General features: G+C 41.1%; 1 protein-coding gene and 1 non-coding gene across 3 annotated transcripts in view; both read right to left on the reverse strand.

Moving 5' to 3' along the window:
* The window catches only part of LOC145987324 (putative fatty acyl-CoA reductase CG5065), a 95,328-nt gene that overhangs the window by 45,414 nt on the left and 22,332 nt on the right, over positions 1-27,582 (reverse strand). Inside the window, exon 1 of one of the 2 annotated variants that reach the window (XM_083121844.1) lies at positions 26,131-26,264. The exons of the other annotated variant lie outside the window; for it this stretch is intronic. The gene's annotated coding sequence lies outside the window, so the exon portion shown is untranslated. Of the gene's footprint in view, positions 1-26,130; positions 26,265-27,582 lie in introns of those variants that run through there. 2 annotated transcript variants of the gene reach the window in all.
* On the reverse strand, positions 12,852-12,923 carry TRNAQ-UUG (transfer RNA glutamine (anticodon UUG)). The gene has a single exon. It is a non-coding gene; the product is annotated as a tRNA-Gln (tRNA).

Here is a 27,582-nt window from a genome sequence, read left to right on the forward strand (position 1 = left end):
GCAAGGTCGTCACAAAGAAATGGATTGCTTTTACCTAGCTCAAACGTTTTCCAAAATTCCAAAACAGTTACTACGCGACAACGCTAATTTCATATGTTTGTTTCGCCAAGATCACACCAACCTCAAGCACGCGTACGATGACTACGTAGGCGGAGACATGAACTACAATCAATTTTCGGAACGCTGCTCTTCTTGCTGGAACGGTGACGATTTCGGATTCGCGACGATCGACATGACGAGGAAACCCAACGACGGAAAATACAGAAACAAAATCAACGACTTTCTAAACGTTGCAACGTTGTGAGAAACGACGTGTATAAATAACGTCATGACGAAACGAAAAATCGAAGACGAAAATCTCAAGCTTCGCGATTACCTCGCGAAACGCTTCAAAGGTTGGAAATCCGAGAATCGCGGATTCTACGAAGAGAAGAAACGTCAGGATCAACCCGTGATCGATGCCATCAGCAGTCTAGGTAAAGAAATTAAAAGTGTCACGGAACAAAATAAAAATTTGATCAACGAACTCGTACCGCTCGCAGCTAAAAGTTACGCTGTACCCACACCCATTTCGAGCATTCCTTCGACGCCGTTCGAACTGAAGGATGCACCGGCACGACGTCGAGCCATAGGCAGCACGTCTTCGGATAAAATCGACTTGGGACCTTTGGCACGAGACTACCTGAGCACGGGGAAATTCGACAAGGATGAAGTGTTCGGATTGTATCCCAGCATGGAAACCAGCGAAGGCGGTGGTGTGGTGTGGAAGATTGGGAAATCGAAGGTGACCTTCGAAGGCAACGACATTAAAGTCAATTTAGGCGAGAAGGATAGTTGGACCAGGTATCCGGGTACGGTGGGACTGTGGGAACTCGTTGCCAAAAAGCAGCCGAAAGATTACACCGACGAAGATTACCAGAGTTACAAGGAAATTCTGATCATGACGGATGCCTTGTACCAGAACAACGACGCCTCGCAGAATAGGGTGAAATCGAGCAGCGGCGAGAAGTACAGGAATCTCATCAAACCGATTTGGAACCAGGTGAAAACAGGCAGCGGCGTCAAACGCTACAACACGCTACCCAAAGAATTCGTTTGGGTGGACGACGTTAGGAAACTCGTGGACCGATTGTTGGTGATAGCCGGCGAAGAGAATGCAGGCAACCGTAATTTCTACAATGAGAAGGTTGGCATCGTGGACATGATCAGCACGAAACTTTCCAACTTCATCGTGAACGACGACAAGGGCATAGGTTACCTGATCAAAATCATCAACACGCTGCCTCCGAAATTTTGGAACGTGGCCGAAGGAAAGGGACTCGTGAACGACATCATCAACAAGTTACCTTTCGAGATGCATTTACCTGGCTACCAGTACTGCGGACCGGGTACCAAACTCGAGAAAACATTGGAGAGAGGAGACAAGGGTGTGAATCCGTTGGACGCGGCATGCAAAGATCACGACATCGCCTACAACACCACGCAGACGGATCTGGACGCACGTCACGAAGCAGACAGAAAATTAGAGCACGCAGCTTTCGAAAGGTTCGTGAGCAGAGACGCATCGCTGGGTGAACGGGTCGCCGCACTGGGTACCACCATCGCCATGAACACAAAACAAAAATTGGGGTGGGGTATATAAATAACATACAGTAAAAAATAAACATGGCTTGCATAACTGATTTGCCGCACGAACTACTATCTAAAATATTCAAAAAGATAGTTAACGGAGATGTTAATAAACTTGTGATCATAGCTAAAACGACGCCGGCATTTCACATGGGATGCGAAATAGTTCTCAAGGACCGTCTTCGGGAGATCAGTGGAATGAGGTGCGGTGATCTCGACACTCTTCTGTCGGCCGCGGGGGAGAAATTGAACGAGAGGTTGGACGAACTGCACGAGGCGAGGCAGGGAAGAAGACGATATACTGATGATTGGCGTAAGTCCAAACAGGAAACTGAAGAAATCATCACGCAAATCATCGCGTTCTCCGAAGCACGAACTTTCTTCCTCTGTTAAAAAAATCTTCGATACAAATCGTGAAAAAAATATATATAAATAACATACATCGTGAAAAAAAATAATCTTCGGTATATATAAATAACACACATCGTGAAAAAAAAATTAAATTTCTCTAACACACACTGAAAATTTCTCTTCTTCGATATGACAACTGAAAAAATGAGTGACCTCCAAGCATTAAAACAAATGCTAAATTTGTCAGTCGAGTATGTAAAAATTCGGGAATTGGAAGTCGACAAACCTTACACGATAACTTCCGGTTCAATCGTTTCTACCCAGTATGGTCCCAAGGTACGCCTGTTGCTCAACGCGCAATACAGTCTATTTTTACCAGATCGATACGCTAACATGTTATCGGACGAGAAGCTATCTATTTTAATCGAGAACAAAACTCGAATCGTGTACAAGGGGACAAAGGAACTTCTTGGCAAGAAAACGAAGCACGTAATAGAATTTGTGTAGCGACTGCGGGGCCGTGAAAAAGAAATCTCAGAATATTTATATATAAATAACATACCGTAAAAACTACACAAGAAAAAATATCAGAATATATATATAAATAACATACCGCGAAAATAACACATAGAGCATCAACATGAAGCCCAAGGGTGTCGTGTACCAGATACCATACTCCAATCTGAAAAATCTAGGTGCCCTCGATGGGTTACTCACCAAGAAACAACGCGAGAAGAAACGTTCTTGCTTGTCGAAAGGACACGGAATGAAATTACATCTCAGCACACCTCAATTGAGACGCTTGCAGCGTTCGCGGAAACAGCAAAAGGTCGGAGGTTTCATATTCAGCATCCCGGCCATCCTGGCAGCATTGGGGGCCGTTGGAAGTTTGGCTGGCGGAAGTGCCGCCATCGCGAAAACCGTCATCGACTCGAAGAAGAACAAAGCGGAATTGGAAGAACAGAAACGTCACAACCTGGCCATGGAGAAAAAAGGAGGCAAGGGCGTGATGAGAAAGTTTAAAAAAAAGAAACAACGGCACTCACCAACCGAGACATTGAATCTCTGATCGGACCGTTACAAATCAAACACTTCAGAGGAGTTTTCATGTCCGACTCGTTACCTTCAAGCGTGAAAAAAAAGAATGCGGAGTAGTCAACTTGGACGGTCAAGAAAATCCAGGCACGCATTGGATATGTTACCACAAAAATGATGATAAAGCATTCGTTCTCGATTCTTTCGGAGGTGTTCCACCTACAAATTTAATTCATTATCTGAAAACAAACAAAACCTCTATATACTACAACGACGAACGCATTCAAAATTTCGGAGACGTGAACTGCGGTCATCTCTGCCTCTCCGTGCTCGCGTTTCTCTCTAAAATAAATAACCCTACGATCGAGGATTTCCAGAAAGCATTGTGGAACCGCAAACAGCATCACTAGGATGGGTGTGTTCCATCTCACGAGCGAATCTTCAATCTTGAAACTCACGCTGCACGACGACATCGTCTATCCTAAATCCGTGGCTCTGCGTGCATTCTACAGCATGTACCTCATACCTAATGTTACGCAGCACAACAACAAAATTAGCGTCGGAAGCGAACACATCGTCGTCACGCCAGGACAATACAATCTTTCCACTTTGCAAGCTCAATTACCCAAAGGCACATACCTTTCTCAAAATTCGGTCACGCACAGAGTGGAAATCCTATCCGCGACGGAGACCGTGGACCTGGGCACCATGGGAGAACTTTTAGGTTTCGAGAACAACCACCCAAAACTCGAAGCTGGCATCAAGCACGTAGCAACCAACATTCCTAAATTCTTGGCCATAGAGACTCTGAACGTACACTGCAACGTGGCGGAAGGCATGATCACGAAATCTTCGGACGGATTATTAGGAAGTCACAAGCAGACGGGAATCATAGCCACTTTCAAACCAAGTTCCGAGTTCATGGAACCGATCATCTACACGCCCTCTTCGCCGATCTATTTTCCAGTATGTCGCAACCGCATAGACGACATAGAGTTGGTGGTGACGAACGAGAAAGGAGACGTGGTGGATTTCGCAGGTGCCACTACGACGGCCATCGTGGAGATCAACATATAATAAATAACCATACATGTAAAATGGAGCAAATCGAAAGTTACGAATTGCAATCTTTCCCTCCCAACCGTCGCACGTTCGCCAATCTGAACGAAGCGAACAGGGAGATCGAATACGACGTGGACGTAGGCGACGGGTTCATTCATCCTCACAGAGCGGACCTCTACCTTCAATTCGACGTGGTGAAGAAGGAAAGCGGAGACGCGTTTCCCGCAGCAGCAAACTTGATACTCGTGGACAACTTCGTGCCTCACCTGTTCTCGCAGGTGGAGGTGAGGAAACACAACACCGTCATCGACAGAATAGATTATCCAGGCATCACGTCGACGGCAGTGGGAACGTTGAAATTATCCAAAACGGACGCCGCGTACTACCAGGCCGGGGGATTCGAAGCCGGAACCAAAATATCGACGAGAAGTCACACGGTGCTCTTTCCCATGCGTCTGCTGCCTGGTTTCTTCTCGGACTACAAGGAGATCATGTGGAAGGGAGGACTGAGGATCACGTTTCGAAGAGCGGCCAACGACAACGACGCACTGATGCGATACGCTACTTTGGGTCCGGACGGCACCACGCCGATAGCCAACACTTTACCCGAAGCGGCGAAATGCGTCATCCGGAGCATGGAATTGAGAATGCCGGTGGTGGAATACGAAACGAACTACGCCCTCAAGTACAAAGCGGAGATCTTGAAAAATCCGCAGGTGCCGATTCACTTTCACGGTTACCAGTGCGTGCAGAAGATGGCGTCGGGAAGTCACATGGAATTCGACGTGACGACGCAGTTCAACAACATACAGTTCGACATGCCAGATTTCGTCGTAGTGCTTTTTCAGACCGGGAGGGACAAGAATCAGGAAAAAGATTCCAGCAAGTTCGACGACTGCAAGATCAAGAACGTTTATCTGAAGAACGGTAGGAACGAAGTGTTCCCGCGCGAGAATTACAACCTCGACGTGACTAAAAACGATTACCTCAAACTTTACGAAGCGTTTTCGGCTTACAAACGCGTGACCGAGGGAAACGTGGACATGTACTACACGCCCAGCGAGTTCAAAGCACGGAGACCCATGACCGTCATCAACACATCTAAGAGAAAGAAGGTTGTGGTCAACGATCGAACCAACATCAAGGTCGTCTGCGAGTTCCACGATGCCTTGCCCGAGGATACCCTATGCAGCGTCATCCTGATTGCAGAGAAAACATTTGTGTATGACGTCAAGAATGAAAGAGTGACTGAACAGTTTTAAATAAATAAAAAAAAATAGCACACAATAAGAAATGTGGAATTTTATATATATAAGTACAAATTGCAATTAGCAGTTTCCAGAAGTTTAATTTTGCTGTGCCATGCATGCATGTAATCGAGGAAGTGGAAGTAAATGAAAATTGTTTTTTTTTTTTCGCATTGCCTATTACTTTTTGTTGCACTCTGGGCAGGCCTTACTAGTTTGGAGGCGATAGTGGCCCCACGGAAGTGTATGGACCCCACATTCAAGAATACACCTCTTGTCGTCGTGTGCATCCAGAGCAACTTTCCTGACAATATTAGTTGTAAGCACATGATCGACGCTTTGGATACGATGCTCTTTTTGTAGAATGGGCGATTTTGTTCTGAGGCACTCGAGGTAATCCTCAAACTTGAGGTGCTCCCGAACCACTTGCCTACTTACACCCTTTGCTTTTTTTGTTACAGAACCCTCAGCCCGGATCGCATAGGCTTTGGCACGAAGTCCAGCAAACTCCACAATCACATCCCCGTCTTTCTCGTCCTTGAGTTTGCCGGGTATTTTTTTGTTCCGGGGCAGAATTCCATACCGGTTTAGCTGGGGATAGCCCGATGTGTCGAAGAGCTTGACAAGAGCTGGAACTTTGGCTATATCACCATACGCATCGGCCGTGCGAACATGGTACACCAAGCTGTCTGTGTCTGTGTAGAGGAGCGAGATATTGTGGTTGTAGTGTGCACGTAGTATACCGTAATATGTCTCGAACATGCACAACTTGCTCAGATCCAAAACTGCAGCTCCCACATAGATGGGCTTGTTGAGTAGCATCTTGCCCCGGTTCATGTGAATCAGAGACATCTGTTCGTTGTAAATTGTTCGAGACCTGAACAGCAGGCTTGGAACAAGTCGACGACACTGTGTTTTCTTCGTCACCAACCTCACATCAACGCGATTTCGCACATTCTCCATGGTCTTCCCAAATACAGCATTGTTCATTAATTTGAAAAAATCGCGATCAAGTTCCGAAGTGGCATCAGTGCGATGGTTGGTGTTCAGTTCGATGTACGGCTTCAACCATGGAGACTGCCTGAACAAGAGCACGTCGTAAACTGCTTTGACCGAGACCCCTTGCTGCATTAACCACTGGAGGTTCCGGTAGTGTAGCACATAACGCTTTTTGGGCTCCAAGTCCATGACGAGCTTCGGTTGATCCGAGCCAGGTGGACACTTGAATTCCGGAGCAGGCGAAAGGTCACAGAATGTATCCTGCAGCTTCTCGGGGAAGTCAAGGTCCACCTCGGCAAAAAACCCAAACTCGTCGCACTCTTTTTCGATGTCGTGGTATAAAGGATCAGCCCACTCAAACTGTCCTGTTGGGAGTGGCTGCATCATGGAGTGCCCGTAAAGATTATTCACATCAGTGTACATGATGTAGCTTGATGGTTGGGATGGGTCGTAACCAGTAGCCATGTGGTGATTGTTGGCGTGTGCGAAGCGTTGCGACACTTGGACCATGCCGCCCCGGATAGCTCTCTCGATGAAAAGCATGATATCAATATCGGAGATAAGTGAAAGTTTAACTTTAGTCAGCAGGAGCATGGCCGACCATGCCAGTCCAGGAAGGCTGTAAAAATATACAGGGTCCAGGTTGTAAATGTTTATCGCAGTCGCCCGAAACGCCTGGAACACATCGGCAAGAAGCGTCACATCAAGCTTCAGGTATGCATCGTGGTAATCACCAAAAGTTCGGCAACCCAACTCGACCCACATAGACTGAGCATGCTTGTACTCCTCGTCGGTAATACCTGAACCTCTCAGCTGGCTGTAGAACTTATCCTGGGGAGGCAGCAACTCTTCTTCGAACTTGGAAGGGCCTGTGACGTATTCGTAGGGGTAGACCCCTTTACGTCTGATGAGTGCGACATCTAAGTTCGGGAAACTTGATGTAGTAATGGCTAGTTGGCCGTCTCTGAGCTTCCCTGCAAGAGCATCGAGGCTTGCCTGGAGGAACCTCAGAGAGTCGAGGAACCGAAGCTCGATGCTGCTGCTTTTTGAGTCGGGGATCGGCACCCACTTGCTGACGCTAATATAACGCTCCTCGTTCTGTGCCAGGACATTGATTCTCGCATTGTCGTACCCTAGATGTGTGACCAAGTGATGGAAATCATATCCCGAGCCATTGTGAAAAAAGACCGGTATGAAGCGCGGGTCCCTGGCTCTCAAGTTACATCTGTTGCACCATGGGCCAATGTAGCTTCCGGTCCCATAATGGTCATGGTGGTGGACCTTTTTGTTATCGTCAGTGAAGACCGAGTTGCAAACAGGACAATTTAGAGCTATTTCGTGCTGATGCTTGTCTTCCGGAGACAGAGGCAGCATGGGCTTGGGGGCCAACAGCACCTTCCCTATCTTGATGGCTTCCTGTTGCATTCTCTCCAGGAAGTGTTTGACCGGGTCGGGACCGCGATACACATAGGGCTCGGAGGCAATATGTTGGTCTCGCCACACCACAACATAGGAGTAACTCGAGGCCTCGTGGATTTGGAAAGGAATGGTAGAGGATGTTTCGGGGTTGGGCTCGCAGTTAGACAGAGGTTGAAGAAAGGCCTCGAAGTCTGCTACAATATAGGCAGGATGCTTCACCATAGCACTGTGCATGCGAAAGCACTCTACTGCACCAGGTTCGGGCAGGATAATTCGTGCAGGCTTGTTGGTACCACAGTAGAACATGTGGCGAGCTAGCTTCTCAGCAGCAATGTTGGGTCCTCTGATGCGCCGGTAATCCCGCTGTTCTCGATTATGAAATGTAGCCAAGCACCTGCGACACACCTCGACGTGGTGACTATCACTGCTCCGTTGGGTCGAAACAAGCCGAGAGAGGGAACGGATAAGAGTGTAATGGTGATGGGTTTCGTCCTTGATGAGCAGGAGGTTGATTTCTCGTACCTCGTTGTTGTTGCTCACGTTGCTCACCCGGATGGGGTGGACCTCATTTTTGTTCTCGGTGAGACCGTAAACATTGATGGCTAATTGTAGGCCCAACAAGTCACGAGCACGAACCTCAAACTTGCGAATATGCGAGACTTCTACAGGGTAGGCAATCCCGGCCATTGCATCCTCCAGTTCCGACTCATACTGCTTGTAGTGTGAAACATAGCGTGGACTGTTTTCCCAAGGTATAGGGTGTAATGCTGCCAGCACCGACCAGAGGAAGCATTTGGTGTCTTTGTTTTGAATATTGAGAACAGCTTTCCTTGCTTCAACCTCGGGTGGCAGGGCAATATAGCTAGACCCTGCCAGTGGCAGGGACTTGCTAAGTTTCAGACAAAGTTCGTGGGGGTCGCCACACAGCGAACCGCCCGAGCCTTCAGCCTGATGCTCCTCGTGCTTTGCCACAAACTCCTCGACAAACTTGTCGTAGATGCTGTCAAGGTCAGTGATATCTGCTTGATGTAGTGTTTTTGCTTTTGTGGCATGGAAGAATTTATATATTTCATCAGACGGTTTCTTATACTTGCAGCATAGCACAGCATAGAATTTAGTGGAGTATGTAGCCAATGCATCGTTGAGGATGGATATTATCTTAGCTCGCTCGCTCTCCAGAAAACTACGCACATCGCAGAAGCTGTCTGATGTTATGTTAAAGTCTTCTAATAAATGCTCAAACGCAAATCGGTCTGCTTTCTTCGCCAGCTTGACGCGTTTGGCAGGTGGCGATGCATCGAGGGAGGTTACTTCTACCTTTCGCTTGGAAGGTTGCGGTAGAGATGTTCCAGTGCTCTTGCAAGTAAGCTGGTGTCGCTTGAAGTTGGCAATAGAAATATTTTTTCCACACTTAGAGCACAGTTTGGTTGCACATATTCGCTTTCCCGGCACACAAGTACGACAGTGCCTTTGAAAATGTTTACTTGACACAGCAATTTGGCACGTAGGGCAATTTTTTACAGAACGCATAATGCAGAGATTTTTGGGGGGTATGTTATTTAATATCCAATGCTGTGCAATGCAAAATATAATTGTTCATTTTTTTAACTATTTTCTATGGCCTTATTTGGGTTTTTTTTTCGTCAAATTATATGCTTCTAGTCTACTATACAATACAATATACGTACAATATTGTCAACAGTATCATATTTGAGCAGGTCGCTTGTCACCTAAACACTACAGCTCACAGGTTGGCAAAATCTGACATGAAAGCAGATAATACGCTTAAGTCTTATTTATATATAATTTTCACGGGCATACAATATTGTCAACAGTATCATATTTGAGCAGGTCGCTTGTCACCTAAACACTACAGCTCACAGGTTGGCAAAATCTGACATGAAAGCAGATAATACGCTTAAGTCTTATTTATATATAATTTTCACGGGCATACAATATTGTCAACAGTATCATATTTGAGCAGGTCGCTTGTCACCTAAACACTACAGCTCACAGGTTGGCAAAATCTGACATGAAAGCAGATAATACGCTTAAGTCTTATTTATATATAATTTTCACGGGCATACAATATTGTCAACAGTATCATATTTGAGCAGGTCGCTTGTCACCTAAACACTACAGCTCACAGGTTGGCAAAATCTGACATGAAAGCAGATAATACGCTTAAGTCTTATTTATATATAATTTTCACGGGCATACAATATTGTCAACAGTATCATATTTGAGCAGGTCGCTTGTCACCTAAACACTACAGCTCACAGGTTGGCAAAATCTGACATGAAAGCAGATAATACGCTTAAGTCTTATTTATATATAATTTTCACGGGCATACAATATTGTCAACAGTATCATATTTGAGCAGGTCGCTTGTCACCTAAACACTACAGCTCACAGGTTGGCAAAATCTGACATGAAAGCAGATAATACGCTTAAGTCTTATTTATATATAATTTTCACGGGCATACAATATTGTCAACAGTATCATATTTGAGCAGGTCGCTTGTCACCTAAACACTACAGCTCACAGGTTGGCAAAATCTGACATGAAAGCAGATAATACGTTTAAGTCTTATTTATATATAATTTTCACGGGCGTACAATATTGTTAAGAGCGTCAGTTTCCGTAGAGCTCTCTTTTTCCATCTTCCCTCTATACAGTGAAGCTGTAGAAGACACAATTAGCTAACCTAGCATACAACATACTTTCCTAATTAATATGGATATTGTCACATATTCCTCTTATTTTATACTGTTGTAAATGGAAAAAATTATGTACGGTAAATGTTTTGTACATTATAGGGAAAAAATGCAAAATACCCCCCAACTTTAATTCGATCCACCTCTGAATCGAATTTTTACATATTCTCACGCCGGCACATATGTTGTTCTATTTTACTTCTTTTACTTGCCTTGCTTAATTAACTCTCGCTAATTAGCATTTTTTTGGAAGAAGTCAACTAGAACAACATATGGCGGTATGAGAAATATGCAAATTAAGGAATATTTTAGCAATATAAGGGCCCTAGCAATTAGCTTCGTCGACTAAGAGTACTCTTTTAAACGTCTTCAGCTAGATCGTATTACTACGTGAGGACGTTTAAAATGTTTGGGTGTTGAAAAAGTTGGACCTATTTTTTATTTCTATTGTTTGCTAATAGATGGCGCTGATAGTACCCCCTCCCCTCCCTCCCCCCTCTTCTCCCCTGCTGTATGACAAATAGCACAAACATAAAAATCAAGATTTTGGAGAGCAAACCATAAAATTTGCATGCATCTGATGTCGAACTAGGAACTTTTATCTTTCGGGGAGTTAACATTATTTTTTTACTCAGTCGTCATATAACATGAACACACGCAAATATTCACATGTGCTTTTTATTATTTTGTGTTCGGTAAGTACAAGTATATTCTTACATAAATTATTGTTTAATTTAATAAATTGTAAACTCGGAGCCTGCTATACTAACATTCCTTCTGTCTATTGAAAGCGAATGTTGCGTGCATACGAAAATAACACAGAAAAAAAGCGGATGGAAGCAATTTAAAATCAGTGGAGCAAGGTTAGTATTACGAGAGCGTAAAAACATGTGCTTTCATTCAACTTTGAAAAATAAGAATAAATGTGTGCATACAGAACACATATGCTTTCTTTTCACAGTTGTAAAATCATATAAATTGTACATGAAGTAAGTTACGGGAAGGCTCTTTTTTTTTATGTCTGTGTATATGTTGTACAATTAGGTACAAGTATTGTACAATTAGGTACAAAATTGTTGTACAATTATTTCCCCCCAGTTGTCCAGTTGGAGTTGGGGGCACAACACTGGTACTATTTGTACCCACAGTGTTTACTCATGTATTTTGTTTAATATTTTATTTCAAATTCGCTGTCAGAAACTAGTGTTGCCAGTTCCTGGATGTAGGTTTACCTACTCTGTTGGTTGTCACTGTCAAGCTTCCAGTATTCGTACAGCATAAAAAGCTATAACCCCCCTCTCAAAATATATACATTGTATACGCCAAGATGCTCAATAGCCTAGCAACACATCATGAAAAAACATGCCAAGAAAACCCAGTGGGTTTATAAGTCAGTGCTGCCAACTCCTATTTGTAGGTTAGCTTAACCTGTAAAAAATCATATAGTAGAATTTTTGTAGAGTGGGTAGGCAACACCGACGAGCCTTGAATTATTATTTGAGGCTCGTCGGTGTTGCCAATTTCTATTTGTAGGTTAGCTTAGCCAGTGAAAGATCATATAGTGGAATTTTCTTCGGATGGGTTGGCAAAACCCAAGCCTAAAAAAAAAAACATCCAATAAAGTTGCCAAATATAAACAGAGGGCAATAGACCCCCCTCATAAAAAGCTACAGTAAAAACCCACAGTGTAGCCAACACTAGGCCCCCAACAGTATTGCCAGACATAAAAAATACATGGACCCCTCAGGCCCTTTGATGAAAATTTACAGTGAAAAAAAACCCAGTAGGTTAACAACACTGTCAAAAAATCTACGGTAGTGTTGCCAGATGTAAACAGGGGGGCAATAGACCCCCCTCATAAAAAGCTACAGTAAAAACCCACAGTGTTGCCAACACTAGGCCCCCAACAGTATTGCCAAACATAAAAAATACATGGGCCTCTCAGGTCCTTTGATAAAAATTTACAGTAAAAAACCCAGTAGGTTTAACAACACTGTCAAAAAATCTACGGTAGTGTTGCCAGATGTAAACAGAGAGCAATAGACCCCCCTCATAAAAGGCTACAGTGGGCCCACAGTGTTGCCAACTCTACCCCTCAAAATATACATCATAAAAGGCTACGACGAGCCCCACATGATGATTCGAGCCCCAAATGATTATTTAGAACCGGGCCACCTGTACTACTGCCGGCATATTTGGATATGAAGTAGAGAGGACCTTCCCAGTGGCATAGTGGTAACGCTGTCGCCTTCCAATCAAGAAGTCCAGGGTTCGATCCCCTGTGCAGTCACATTTCACAGTGGTACGTACATACTGGTGGCCCATTACCAATTAGTCAACCCGAGAATAAGGCGGATTTAAAAGCAAACAAAAATACAAAAAAAAAAAGTAAGGTCCCACCGAGATTTGAACTCGGATCGCTGGATTCAAAGTCCAGAGTGCTAACCATTACACCATGGGACCTACAACCTCGGTTGCTTCAGTCATCTGTCATCCTGAAATGTGTATCGTGGAATGACGTTTCGTTCAGTGTCACGGTCGGATGCACGTCAACGATGACTGCGAGATAATGCGAGTGACGATTTCTGTTAACATTTACCAGTGTTGCCAGTGCCTTGAAAGAAAGCTACGTAGGAAGAATTCACACCGAAGAGACACGCTGCAAGAGACACGTGTCGCTTGCAAGCCAACACTCAGTAATCAATTGAACCTTTCAAACCGAAGAAACACGGCAAGCTGCACGTGTCGCATGTCACGTGTCTCTCGGACTGGACCGTGTTCTCAATGCCATGCATCGTGTCGCCTGTTTGTTGTTCGCGAATGCACAGTGAATACGTCACCCCCAACGAGCTATTTTCAGATAGCTCAACCGGAGCTCAACATGTTTCAACCTCTAATTTGTTGATATAATTTAGTATCGATATGTACGTACAATGTTTTAAGATTTAAACACAACGTTCTTTTCGCTTTATCAAGCTTTTGATGCAGTTATCGGCTGTAATTTGCCTTCAACATCGTGTAAAGAGGACATGTTTTGATTCTTTAGGGCGTGACTGCTTTTATTTTAAAAGTCAGCACATGGAGGCACGTTAGTCCAAAATAGATCAGTCAGCGTGGTAAAGTACTCTCGTGCATTGTTTCTTAACCGCCTGGCCGCGGTGGCTCAGTCGGTAACGCGTCTGACTACCATGCTCAAGGTCCCGGGTTCGATCCCCGGCCGGTTCAAATCCGGGAACTTTTCTAACGGTGAAAGCGGCCCCGGCGCCCACCCAGCGTCGAATAACATGGGTACCTGGGGGAAACCCTGGGGGGTAAAGGCGGTCAGGGGCGTGATGCTGATCATATCACCCCCACTCACGACCGGATCAAGAAAGTGTGGGGCGTTACCCTCACACCCCCTATACGCCTTCATGGCGTGGTGCTATGCACAGGGGAACACTTTACCTTTTACCTTTTTTTACCGCCTGGCCCTCGTATCAACTATACTGAACTGCAAATGGTTCTGATGAAATTGGTTGACAAATAACGCAATCCCAATGTCCTATTTGAGTTGTGAGTTTTCGTTTCTTAAGTCTATTTTATGCAGAAATAGACTAATCAGGACTGGACCTACAGATTAAAGTGGAACCCACGCCACTATATGCCTCCACTGAGTATCGAACCCAGGATCACTTAATTATAAGGAGACGACGTTACCGCTTCGTCATTCATATTCTAATATTTGTCAACAATCCTACACGTAATCCAACAACGTATTATTACTCTTTTTGATCATGCCAGAATTTATATATGGCCTATCAATATTTAATTTCATGGGTACATGTTAATTCATGCATAAAATCTCAAATACTGGGAAGGTATTTACGAGGAAAATTCTTGGGCTAAGGGCATTGACTTAAAAAAAAAGAATCAGGACATGGTTTCACGAAGGTTGAGTGTCGCGTGCAGCTTGTCTCTTCGATGTGAAACTCTCGTGTCGCTTGTCGCCTGTCGCGTGTCTCTTCGGTGTGAATTCTCAACACTTCATCCAACTTTCTTTCTACCGTTGTCTCATTTTCCCCGTTTGATCGATTGGTTGTTAGAGCAATGCATATTTCGTTTAAGACGGAAATGCGAAATGTGAAATAACGTGCTGTCGCTGTAATGTTCATTTTTCATGTTTTTGAAAGGTGTGAGATTCGTTTTTCTACCATGTTTTGTTACGAAATGTGAAATGAAATGCAAAATGCGAAATAAACTCTCAAACACGAAATTTAGAATCTATTTTCTAACGTGACACTTTCTGAAGTCTGGACTATCCTGTGAGTTATGCAATTCACGGAAAATTGATTAATTCTGCTGTAAATATTGAGAAGCAAAAATGGACACATGTACAGAGAAAAACAACTTAAAACTCTGACAGGAATTGTATATTTTGTGTAATAAAAATATTGTTTAAATAAAAATTTGAAATTATATTCACCATTTTAACACCGAAATGCAATTTTATATACTGCTTTTGTTTCCCAAATGTACCTTGATCTTTTATTCACTATAAATATGACCCTACTGACTGTACAAATAAGCAACATTAATTATAACAAATAACGTACCAAAGTTAGGAATACGGATAAAATCTTCATTCATTCTCATCGTCGCGATGAACTTAAAGAGTTAAAAGTGACGTAAAATAACCACAAATATAAACAGTTGGATGCACTAGCAGACACGTAGCCAGGGTGAGGGGTATGGGGGCTAAGGACCCCCTTCCCCCGAAGTCCTACCAAGACCTAATTTAAATAGTATATAGTGCTAAATAATACGTAATTCTTCCACAGTAGAATTAAACATCTTGTATTATAAGTTGTAATATACTGAGAAATTCATCTCCAGGGTTCCTGCCCTCCCAATTTTTTCGCCTTTATTTGGTGGATACTGAAAAGGGATGAGCCCCACCAGTGTTGGCGATTAGGGATCACAAAGTATGGATTTAGTATCTACTAATACAACTACTGCCTCCAAGCACGTATATAGAAATATATTTTGGGGAGGGGGGCCGAACCAAGTGTCTCAGGAATAATAATAATAATAACAACAATAATAATATATATAATTATATAAATGTTATAGTAATGCGTTAATATAATTTATAGGTTTATTCATAATATGTAAATTAATTAATATTGTATTGTTATGGTTACATGAAGAGATAAGAAGAATAGAATAAGAATACAGATATATAGCTGAAGTCTTGAACGTATCACCAGTTCGGCATCTTTGACATAACCGCAGAGGAAGCAGACCAGAATCGTATCTGGTTTCGAGCCACCACCTGTTTTTCGGCAAAGCGCTGTTGTCACTTTTACCTGCAGTGTTCAGACATCCATTCATTCACTGTGACGTTTTACTCCCAATGTCTTTATATTGCATAAAAAAATAGCAAAACACAATAACACAACCTAGCAGAGATATAGAACCGCAACTTCGCGTTCAAAAATCTCTCAAGAAACTGAATTAGCAACATCTCATTTACTCCACGTGGACTTGACGAGAGCTGTCATTTCTTGGACGAACGCTATTGGTGGGAAAGGTTTTAAGGGACGATTTATTGGACTCCACGTGGACCTGACATGTGGTTGTTAGGGGGAAAACTGATCTATCGGAACTTTCTTTGAAGTAAAGTGAAGTTGCTTTGGGGACCAGCACTATACTGTCTTTCAAAGCCCAATGGTCGCAATGTAATCCTTGCCCTCTAGTAAGCTCGGTGGAAGTAAATAATCCTCTATTAGGGCTATACAAGTTGTAAAGAAGCAAATTTTCATTATTTAACTTGTATTATTTGTTAAGTCTTTCAGGAGGAGTCCGAACCCCCTTGAACCCTCCTCAAAAACCTCCTAGGCTGCCTCTGACAATTCGACATAAAACGATAAAATAACCATCATGTAAGATTATAAAGAAGTGAATGTTAGCAGTAAAATTGATTCATGGAACGTGAATTTCTTACGTGAGCACGGAACAGCAACAGAACCAAAAAGAAGCAAAAGAGAGAAAAAAACGCGTACTACATAAAACGACTTTCACCACGAACTTGAACGAATTTTGCGATTGCAACATGATATTGCAGATGCATCCATGTGCGTATGACGCATACTACATTGAAGATTGCGTGTATACGCTTAAGGGCACGAATTCCCAAGCGTTCGCTGTTGTGACATTTGCTTCCGATTACCAAATTGGGGCGGTAACTACCGTGTTTTTGTTTTTTCTATTAAGGAAAAGGCGGTAATACACGGTTTCACACACGATTTGTTCCATAACGACCTTCTTTTCGAGATCCAGTGGTCTCCTGACCCGCACATGGTTTCACAATTAACGTTTCCTAATGAACCAAATTAATTACGCACTACAATTTTTGTGCAAATTAACAGAACTCAGATTACTCAGTACTTAAACAATTTAACTTGATTTTGAAGCGCAGTGGATTGGTTATTTCGTAACAAAATCCCCAAATTTCTGTCTATCCAAATTTTAAAATTAGGGATTTTGGAGTAAGGCCCGCTATAGACAGAAGCACTTTCTTTAACATTTTTTTTTAGCATAAATGCTACCTAATTGCGTCTAAAAATTTTATAAGAATTTTTCTAGCAGAAAGTGGCGTGCCCAAAGGGTGGGGAGTCATAACCCCCCATTGGCCCAGTATTCCTAAAAAAAAAGAACGTCAAAGGCACAAAAAAAGGAAAAATGATGGCTGACTACTAAAAGAAAGTTTAATACGTAACCCCCACTTTCCAAAATCCTGGGCACGCCACTGCTATAGCAGGCAATGCCATAGAAGCATATGGTGTAACATTCCGGTTAGCATTTGCCATTGCTGTAGGTAGGGTGCAGAAAGCATTAGGTAATATCTTCCTCTTTATTGTGTGCGGAACAGCATGGGAAGTGCCCTTTACAATGGCACATAAATATTCGAAATTACTTCAACATTTTGTGAGGTATTTATGATTTTCACCGCCTTATGATGATATCTTGTAATTTTTATGATATTTTAATGACGTCATAACAGAAAATGCTCAGGGATGTCAGGATCGCATCATTCGCTTTCTCAGTCAGTAAATGATGTTTATAAACGAAAAGCAATTAAAAATACTTTATACCAGACTTGACGGTTGAAGTACTATTCTATGAAGTACTATAATATGAAACTAAGGATTATATGGCGATTGCAGAGCTTTGCGTTGTCAGTGCTTGCGAAAATTTTATGCATACCACTACCAATAACAATAAGCCTTAAAATATTGATCAGGGGCTTTACTTTTCGTCAGCAAGGCCTAACAACCTCTTTAGGTATTCAATAAATAATCCACAATTTTTTTAAAATTTAATTGATTGGGTAGGACAGAAGTTCTTTATGGAAATTTTAGTGATCCTAACTAGATATAAGCCAGATATTGAAAACATGTTTATATCTCTGTCCTTATACCATCATACCATCTTTTTACCTGTTCATGCAATAATAATAACAATTATAATTATATTATTATTATTATATTTGACACATTAAGCTTATTAATCTATAAATTATAAAAGTTCTCGTAACAGAAATGAATGAGTTGAGATTTTTTGAGGACGTCGGCACATGTGGTCATTTTGCACCCTGGGATGTAAAAAGCCATTGAGAAAAACTAAAAGTGTAAGGTTGTAAAGGGACCTGCACACATGGGCGTAAGCGGTCTGTCGACCCCCCTTGAAATTTCCATCTACTTTCTTCAATTTATGGCAATTTATAAACCTTATTTTGCGTAATTGTTTAAAAATGGTCTTGAGATATCGAATTTGGTACGAAACTTCCATAATTTGCAACACTGAAACTCAGTTAATTTGCAACTTTCACACGTCCCGAAGCTTCTTATACTACTGCGTGTGCTGACTGCTACGAATGTTAGAAGTAACTATTATGTAATCTTGGTTGTAACAAGTACTATATTATTCATATAATAAACTTGTTGGATGCTAAAATAAACTAAACTAAAACTACTACTGCTACTACTACTAGTAATAATAATAATAATAATAATAATATAAGATTAATAATAACAATTTAAAATACCGATAGTGCAATAATTTTAAAAATCACCCTTCCTTGACAACTTCTGCATATGCCACTGGTCTGTATCAAAATATTTTGAGGGGAGGGGGTGTCCTTGATTCGACCCCCCCCCCCCTAGGAAAATTTCTAGCGACGCCCATGCCTGCACACGACGTACACAACACATTTAAAAGGTAAGGATGGACTAAAAACTTCCTCAGAAACAGTGTAAGAGGCCCGCTCACTCTTCTTAAATTCCATTCGTTGAAACTTTGTTAGGACCACACCAAAATATATTTCCATCTACGTGCCTGTTTACAGTGTATACATCAGTGTTGAATCCAGCCTCTTTGCTCCGAGGGATATCAAATTTCAGGGGCGGGGGAAGTCACAGGCATCGAATTATAATACTATTAAAAACAATACTAACATTTTAAAAGCTTTCTCTTACCTCTGATATGGAATTAAATTAAATTAGTGTAAATTTCGATAAGACTACATGAGCTTGTCACCACCATTCAAATTATTGAATTGATTTATTGAGTTGGTGTTTTTGAATCCACTTTATGCACAGTAAGGCTAATCGGGACTGGACCTACAGTTTTAAAGTGGGATCCGAACCAATATGTACCTCCACCGGGTATCGAACCCGGGACCCCTTGATTACAAGGCGACAGGCCCGTACCCAATGGGGGGCAAGGGGGGCATGCCCCCCCCCCTTGAGCCATGAAGTATTTTAATGTGAACCTATAAAAACCTACAAAAATAAAACGGACTATTTTTAAGATTTTGCAAGTGTTTCTATTTCCTTCTTTCATAAATGAATGTGTTGCTTCTGAAAAGAGACAGACTCCAGAGGTCTGCAGTCTCCTATATTTATTAAATTTAGTTTTATAACCATTTATACGAAGGTATTGGGGGGCAATGCAAATTCGGTACAGGGGGTGCAAAATTAAATAAAAGCTAACACTTATTAAAAACATTTCACTTATCCTTTAATTTCTTGAAATCTTGAACCAATTGTTAAAGGAATTAATTTGCTAGTTTATAAATGTAGCAAATTAATTTGTTTATATATGTTTATATATATATATATATATATATATATATATATATAAATAAATTGATTAATGAGTGCTATTAATTAATTATTTAATAATTGTCATATGACAATAATATATACAGTGTGTCCGTAAAATAATGGTGGGGTTTTAAACAGTCATAGTTTTGGAACAAAGCATGGTAGAGAGAGATGAATGATACGTCAAAGCAAAGAGAAACTCTCCAAGTTTCTTACCTGTTCAGTAGACTTCGATGTGTGAACCCTTAATTGCCCTGCATACGTTAAAACTATATTCAGTCTCTTCCCATACACGGCAGAGAACATCCGGCTTTATAGACGAAACAGCTTCAGTGATCCTTGCATTTAAATAGTCCAGATTTCGAACTTGACAGGAAAACACTTGTGTTTTGACATAACCCCACAAATAGAAATCCATGGGTGTAAGGTCTGGAGACCGTGGGGGTAAGACAATCCACCCTCCTTGTCCGACCCATCGCTGAGGAAATGTTTCGTTAAGAAAATCCTGCACCAGTGTGGAAAAATGTGGAGGAGCACCATCTAACCGGAAAATGGAATTCTCCCGTATTTTGGGCACTGCATACCATTATAACATATCCAGGAAGGTGGTCCCCGTTATTGATTGTTCAGCAAAAAAGATGCCTGTAGATGTCAGCGCGTAAGCTTTTGCATACATAAACTAGAGAGTTTCCATTTGCTTTTACGTATCGTTCATCTTTCTATTATGCTTTGTTCCAAAACTATGACTGTTTTGACTGTTTAAAACCCTACCATTGTTTTAGGGACACACTGTGTGTATATGTGTGTGTGTGTGTGTGTATATATATATATATATATATATATATATATATATATATATATCATCACGGTTTCGGGCTTGCCCCCCCCCCCCTGGGTACGGGTCTGCAAGGCGATAACGCTACCACTGCGCCATCGGATGGCCCTGAAGTTGAAATTATACTAGAAACTTACATTACGCAAGCCCTACAGCTCTACACATGCCCATTGTTGAGTTTCAATGATTTTTTTATTGCATATTACTGGCTAACAGTTATCATAAGGTATGATGTTCAAATTCGTTTATTATTTTGACCTCTAACTATAAAGAAGACTGAATCAGGGCTTATTATTACGAAAAAGACAGAAGTAGAATGGTCTGTGTTAAATTAAAGCAAATGAGAGAAAGCCAAAGTGAACATGGTTGCCAAATTTCTTAGCTATTTTTCGAATCATCTGCCAGGTTCTGGGGGGTTCTATTTCTGGAGGGAATTTTCCCCCAAGCCAGGGTGCGAAATCCTGGGGGGGACGGGGGGATTTCCCCCCACCAACAATCTTCGCCTCGAAAATTCCCCTACCAAAAAATTCCGGGAGGAGAGTTTTTGTTACAACAAACAAAAGGTAAGCAATTGCTTTTAATTTCAAATATACTGTACTAAGAATAATATCGAATACATACACAAATTAGTGTAGTTGTGAGTGTTCAATGCTTTTTCTCTCTCAAGAGATCATTAACAAATCTACGTCAATACGCACAGTAAAAGTAAGACAAGAATGCAAGACAATAATAACTATGAAATATAATTGATTTATATTAACATAAAGCTAAAACTAAATAAAAACTTACACATAATAAAACCACTTCAACTATTTCATAATTTATTAACATGTTTAACCAGGTAGTAAAGGAATTAGTTTACTACATTATAATATCTGATATACGTACATAAAAGTAACAGATTTATGTCTTAATAATACTTTTTTTAATTACTAATTTAATTTAGTAATTTATTTTTACTTTTAATAACATTATAAATATGTATATCGTATAATTTATATGTATGTTTGTGGGCAGAGGGCTTTGTAGATTAAGATCTTTCTCCCCCCCCCCCAACAGTCTTAAATGACTTCGCACCCTGCCCCAAGCCACCCCCGGAATTCACTGGTGTAGATATAGGTAGAAATAAAGAGATTGGAAACAGTAAGAAAGAGAGACGGAGAAAAAAAGGAAGGGATGGAGAAGCGGAGGAAGGTGGAAAGATAAACAAACAGAAGGATAACAGCGAAATAAGTATAGAGAGAAAGGCATGTGTATAGAGAAACGAAGAGACTGTAAGAAAGCTGAAATCATAGTACGAGACGGAACTTTTCATTCAGGAACCACGACTGCCAAAGCTTATCTTGTTTCAATACATTTTTTTTGTAAGTTTCCTGGCGTATGCTTCCTTAATTTAATCTAACTTTTACTTTTGCTTTCGTCTTAGCTGGGCGAAAGTAGCTTCGCAAATATTTAATATTCGATTGTATCGTTTGATATTATGTTTAATTGGTTCGAGCAAAACTGGTCGTTTCTTATATTATTATTGTTTTATTCTCGAGCGAGCGGCGAACGGAACTGTTCAAATATGGTGAAAGAAAGTCAAACCTTCTTCAAACGCCATTATTCTCTGATTCCTCTCTAGCGTCTGCGTAAACTCGAAACAATAGCATGGTCGACACGCAGATTATTCTTTCATAGTTTGTTTTAAGTCCACTTTTATGCAGAGACAGGCTAATCGGTACCGGGCCTACAGTTTAAGGTGGGATCTGAACCACCATGTGCCTCCACGGGGTGTCAAACCCGGGACCTCTTGATTACAAGGGGACTACGCTACCCTATGCATTATTCTTCCATTCAGGCCCGTAGATAGAAATGACTTCAAAGCGAGAAGGGAGTTAATACACCACAATCCAAATAGATTTAGTAAATTTATATAAATATACGTTTTTTTTTTTCAAGTTGCGGCAAGAAACAAATATTTCATCACATACAGAAACGATTTCGCGCGATATAACATTGTACGAATAATATATGAAACTATTTATATTATTTCTGTCGTCTGGATCCAATGCCTTGATAATCCCTTCATCTATTTAATCTCATTTCATTACCATTCATTTTCATCTTCGCAATTAACTTGAGTTTGTGTTTTATGTCCACTTTATGCACAATAAGGCTAATCGGGACTGGACCTACAGTTTAAAGTGGAATCCGAACCACTATATGCCTAAACCGGGAATCGAACCCTGGACCCCTTGATTACAAGGCGACGACGCTACCACTGCTCCATCGGGTAGGCACACTCGCAATTAGCTAAAAGTGGCTGCAAAACAAAGTAAAAGAAAATCAAATCAATCAATCTATCTATATTATTTTATTGTCTATTACGTCATATTCATTACGTCATTCTCCCCATAAAAGAATGCCAGGAAAATATAGTCGATAAATTGCCATTTTTCAATTGGCAGACAATAAGTAGCTTTCTACTGAATAATCTGCAATCCAGTAATAATTCTCACCTACTTAGATACGACCTGCGTTTTTCTTCTTTGGTGTTTTACATTGACTTTGAATTACACCGAGTTTATTCTAAACACTTTTGAAGTATGTTTTCGATATGTGCACAAAATATAGCCATTTTCATGACGCACAACTCATTTTGTGAGGTCGTGTCCCTCTTTCCCCCTCCTGCGCCATAGCACCGCTTCTTCACGAGTCGCCACGCAAGTTTCTTGCTTAATATCCTGGCCATTCCCATCTACGTAAATTAAACCTTCCAGGAAAACAATACCGCGAGGATAACTGTTGGAGGAATGACGTCATCTGCTTGGTGGAAGTTCCTAACCAATGGAGCCTCGTGATCCACCCGGAGTTACTAAACGGTCAAAGCAGTTTAACATCTTGGGCTCCTTTTTTTGATTACTTTGATCAGGCCTTGTGAGCAGTGCACACGCACACATTGGTATTGTTTAAAATTTGTGTTATTTTACGTCACTTTTCTTCCACTTTTGGCTAATCGCGACATGAGGATGAGTGATGATTAGATGAAATTGATGAAGGACAACCATGCCCAGGGAACTTCAGTGGTGATATCGAAGATCGACCAGAACGCGCTTTGCCACCGAGCCAGTACAAACATATTAGGTCAATGCAGCTCACTTGTAAGTCGAAATATACGAGATTACACGAGAAGTACTCAGCATTACACAGGAATAAAAGCAGAGAGAAAGAATCAGACAGATTTATGGAATTAGAGAAGCATTGAATGAAAGAGAGAAAGAAATGTGGAAAAGCAGACAGAGGAAGAAAAACTGACACTCCCCTGAAAATTTCCATCTACTTTTTTTTTCAATTTATGGCAATTTATAAACGAAGCACTTTATTTCACTTCATTTTGCGCCATTGTTTAAAAATGGTCTTGAGATATCGAATTTGGTACGAAACTTTTTACCTGCTGTGACAACGTGCAGGGTGGAAAGACGTTTTAGCACACTACGACATGTGAAAACTTGACTGAGGTCGAACAATAATAGATTTGTGAATGAGCCTTGACCGGGACATAATAAACAAAAACAAAAGGCAGTTCATTTCTGATGTCCTGGATGTCTTTGGAAGAGTTTCCACACTATGCAACTTCTGTATAAATAGTAATGTCCTTGTGACCCATTACTTAGTGTACTGCAACTTCATCTCCGGGAAAGGGGGGCGATTTGTCCCTTCCACCATTACTAAATAGTACTATATACTGATTGAGCTACGAACAAAAAAAATCTCGGAACTTGATTTGATGTACAAAGTTTAAAAACATTTTTTCAACAAAAATCAATGCTATAAATATACATTTTGTCAATTATACAGTATGTCCATGGGCGTCCGGAAGGGGGGGCAAGGGGGGCCGTGGCCCCTCACCCCTAGAAAATTAAAGTCAACCAAAAATTATAAATTTTTGACATAATTTCATTTCAGCCACAACAATATTTATTAATTATTGTATGATATGATAAATTCAAATTTAAGCAATGTTTTTTTTTGAAGGAACAATACTATTATTGGGGAAAATGTGCCTTGTTTGCCCCACTGGAAAAAAATACCTTCCTTGCCCCTCCCTGGGAAAAATCCTGCGGACGTCCATGAGTATGCCTGAGCTGTTTGGTGCACTCTGATGGTGATAGTGGACAATACTAAGTGATGCTACTACTACTATACTACTACTACTAGTAATAGTAATAATAATAACAACATAATTTCAAATACCGAGAATGAACCCCTGCTTGACGAACTTCTGCATATGCCACTGGTCAGTGTCAAAATATTTTTGAGGGGAGCGGGGTGTCCTCGACAACTTCCGTTCGACCCCCCCCCCCTAGGAAAATTTCTGGCGACGCCCATGCCCCCTCCCTTGGAAATTTGCATTATTCATTTCAAATTAGAAAAGGACAGAAGTTATTATTTTGATAATAATCGATAACGGAAGCATAATAACCAAACGAATATCTGATTGTAAAATTCAGGAACAAGTCAGATCATGTTTTCAAATTGTATTGCTTAATTCAGGGGTTCCCAAACATTTTCGTTTCACGGCGCCCTTAGTGTTTCAAGACATTTCCGCGGCACCTTAGTCAGAATGTAGGCCTATTAACACTTGCAACGCTCAGTTAGCGATGTTAGGTTGCTTGCCTGAAGTTAAAAAAATAAACACATATTTCAAATTGAGAAACATTTTGTGCGTAAAAAAGTATTAAATAAGCACATATTTGGAACAATCATATCATTTCAACTGAAGATATTGTAACATTTCGCGGCGCACACTTTGGGAACCACAGGCTTAATTCAAAGAAAAATTGATTAAGATAATTTTTCTTGAAGGTGTAAATGTTATCAATATTTGAAATATGAAATAAATATAAAGGCACTTTGTGACGGATGTTCACTGATAGACTAATGCTGTATCAAGTAGAAGTGTTCCACCAAGGATGTGATTTGGTGATAAAAATAAGTTTATTATTTTGTACTGTAATTATAATTACTATTTGATAAGATTTTTCTTTCTGCTATTCAACTGTATATCAACGGCCTGAACCTCCTTAGAAAAAATTCTGGCAGCGCTTATGATGTTGGTTGATTGATTCATTTTCGTTATTTAGCGTCGCTTTCTGCCACTTTTGGCACATCGCAACAATGAGAATGAGTGACGTAATTGGTGAAGAGACATTCCTTGCACAAAAATAAAACAAAAAAAACATACATGCCCAGGCCGGGATTAAAATCCTGGACCACTGGCATCCTAGCGCGTTGCGAATAACCACTCCGCCACAGAGGTGGGTAATCACTAAAACGATAGAAAAGTTTGTTTAAGTCCATTTTATGCACAGATAGGCTCATCGGGACTGAACCTACAGTTTTAAAATGGGATCCAACCACTATGAGCCTCCACCGGGTATAAAACCCGAGACACTTTGATTAAGAAGCGACGACGTTACCACTACGCCATCGAGCAAAGCGATATAAGAGCTACACGAAATAACAATTTGTATCTTTGTTATTTATCGTGTAGATGATGATGCGTTATGATTGGACAAAGAACACTCATGCCGGAATTCGAACTCCGTTGGCAAGTCCGAAAGTCGATCCCGTAGCCGGTGCAAAATCATCAAAATGTGTGAATAAATAAATGAAAGAAAAAATAGCCACAGACTACTTCTCTCACCTGTGCGTGAATCCTACGGCTCTTGCAGCGTTTCGAGTTCGCGGCTCTCACTATCGCAACATCCAGACACACGATTCGCCACAAGCAACCTGACGACGTAACAGTTCCACCTCCGAACGCAATTCGTGAATGAGTGAAGCGAAAGATCGCCTGTTAGACGGGATTGTTTTTTAAACGGCGGCCTTGAAAAGGAAAGGTTCAAGAATCTTACCTGACCTCACCACTTACACAGGTATTTTTGTTATTTCCCATCGTCTGACGTCAAGCCTCTTTGGGCAAGCATACGTCGAGAGGGATTGTATTCCCATCGTACTCTGCAATTACATACCCCCCACATCCTGCAAAGAATCGAGATATTGAGACTTGCACTTCCTCAAATCCCTTGGGGAAGGTTACAATGGCGTTAAAGAAATCTCGTTCGCAAGATATTATAGTTCTTTGTGTGACATGCTCAGTGGCGGACCAATGGCCCAAGCACTAGCGCATTAACCTATGTTATATGGTTTACTGGCGGTAAACCAACTTTTTTCATATATAGAAATTACTGGAAATTTTTAATTTGTCGGACTTCTGTTTTTTTTTACTTACATGCCTGCATTTGTGTTTTATTTGTTACATCTAATTAATGTATTAATATGTAATAAATATGTACAATAAATAAGAATTGTTGCTGTAAACCAGGTAAAATTTTCAGAATACGCCACTGGATCCTAGATGGGCCAAGGGCACATTCAGATGGGGTTCAAGGGATCACTTGTCCCCCTGATATATCGGTACTACTTTACTATACCGGAGACACCTATCAATGATTTATTTCACAATTTTTTACATTGCTAACGTACTATTCTGCATTGCGGAACATTTTTTTAGGTGAAATAATGAATTTCTAACGAAAATAATGTCTATTTCTTACATTAACGAGTACTTACTGTTGTTCCTTATTTCCCACAAACCATCCACGGGTAGCCCCAAAAACCATTGACATTAGCCCAAAAATTCACGATATCCCCACGAACCATCACGGGGACGAGGTATGCCTACTAGGTTAGGTTAGGCCTGCTAGATTTGGTTCCATTAGCACTCCTTTCGTTCAATTTAGCATATACGGACAACATCGGCTTGTAGCAGCAGCAATATCGCGTATTGTGCTCTCGTGCAGAAAGCAAATGGCGGCAGCAGCAATAGCGCATCGGAAATAGATTTTCGTAGAAACATGCATTCGCATTAAAATGGATCAAAACATCAACAACGCTACAGAAAATGATTTGCGTAAGTACTTTCTCCTGTAAATTTGAAGAAATCCGTCTCCGGTATAGTAAAGTGTTACCGATATATCTGTAAAAACTTATTCGAATGATGAAATTGTATCGTGAGAACATGGATGAGGGGTGCCACGAGAAAGAGCAGATGAAGTAGTTTCTGATATCTGTGCTTGGTGAAAGAGCACAAAAG

The sequence above is a fragment of the Lepisma saccharinum genome, chromosome 4 (assembly GCF_977018435.1).
Source record: "Lepisma saccharinum chromosome 4, izLepSacc3.1, whole genome shotgun sequence".
Taxonomy (NCBI): Eukaryota; Metazoa; Arthropoda; class Insecta; order Zygentoma; family Lepismatidae; genus Lepisma; species Lepisma saccharinum.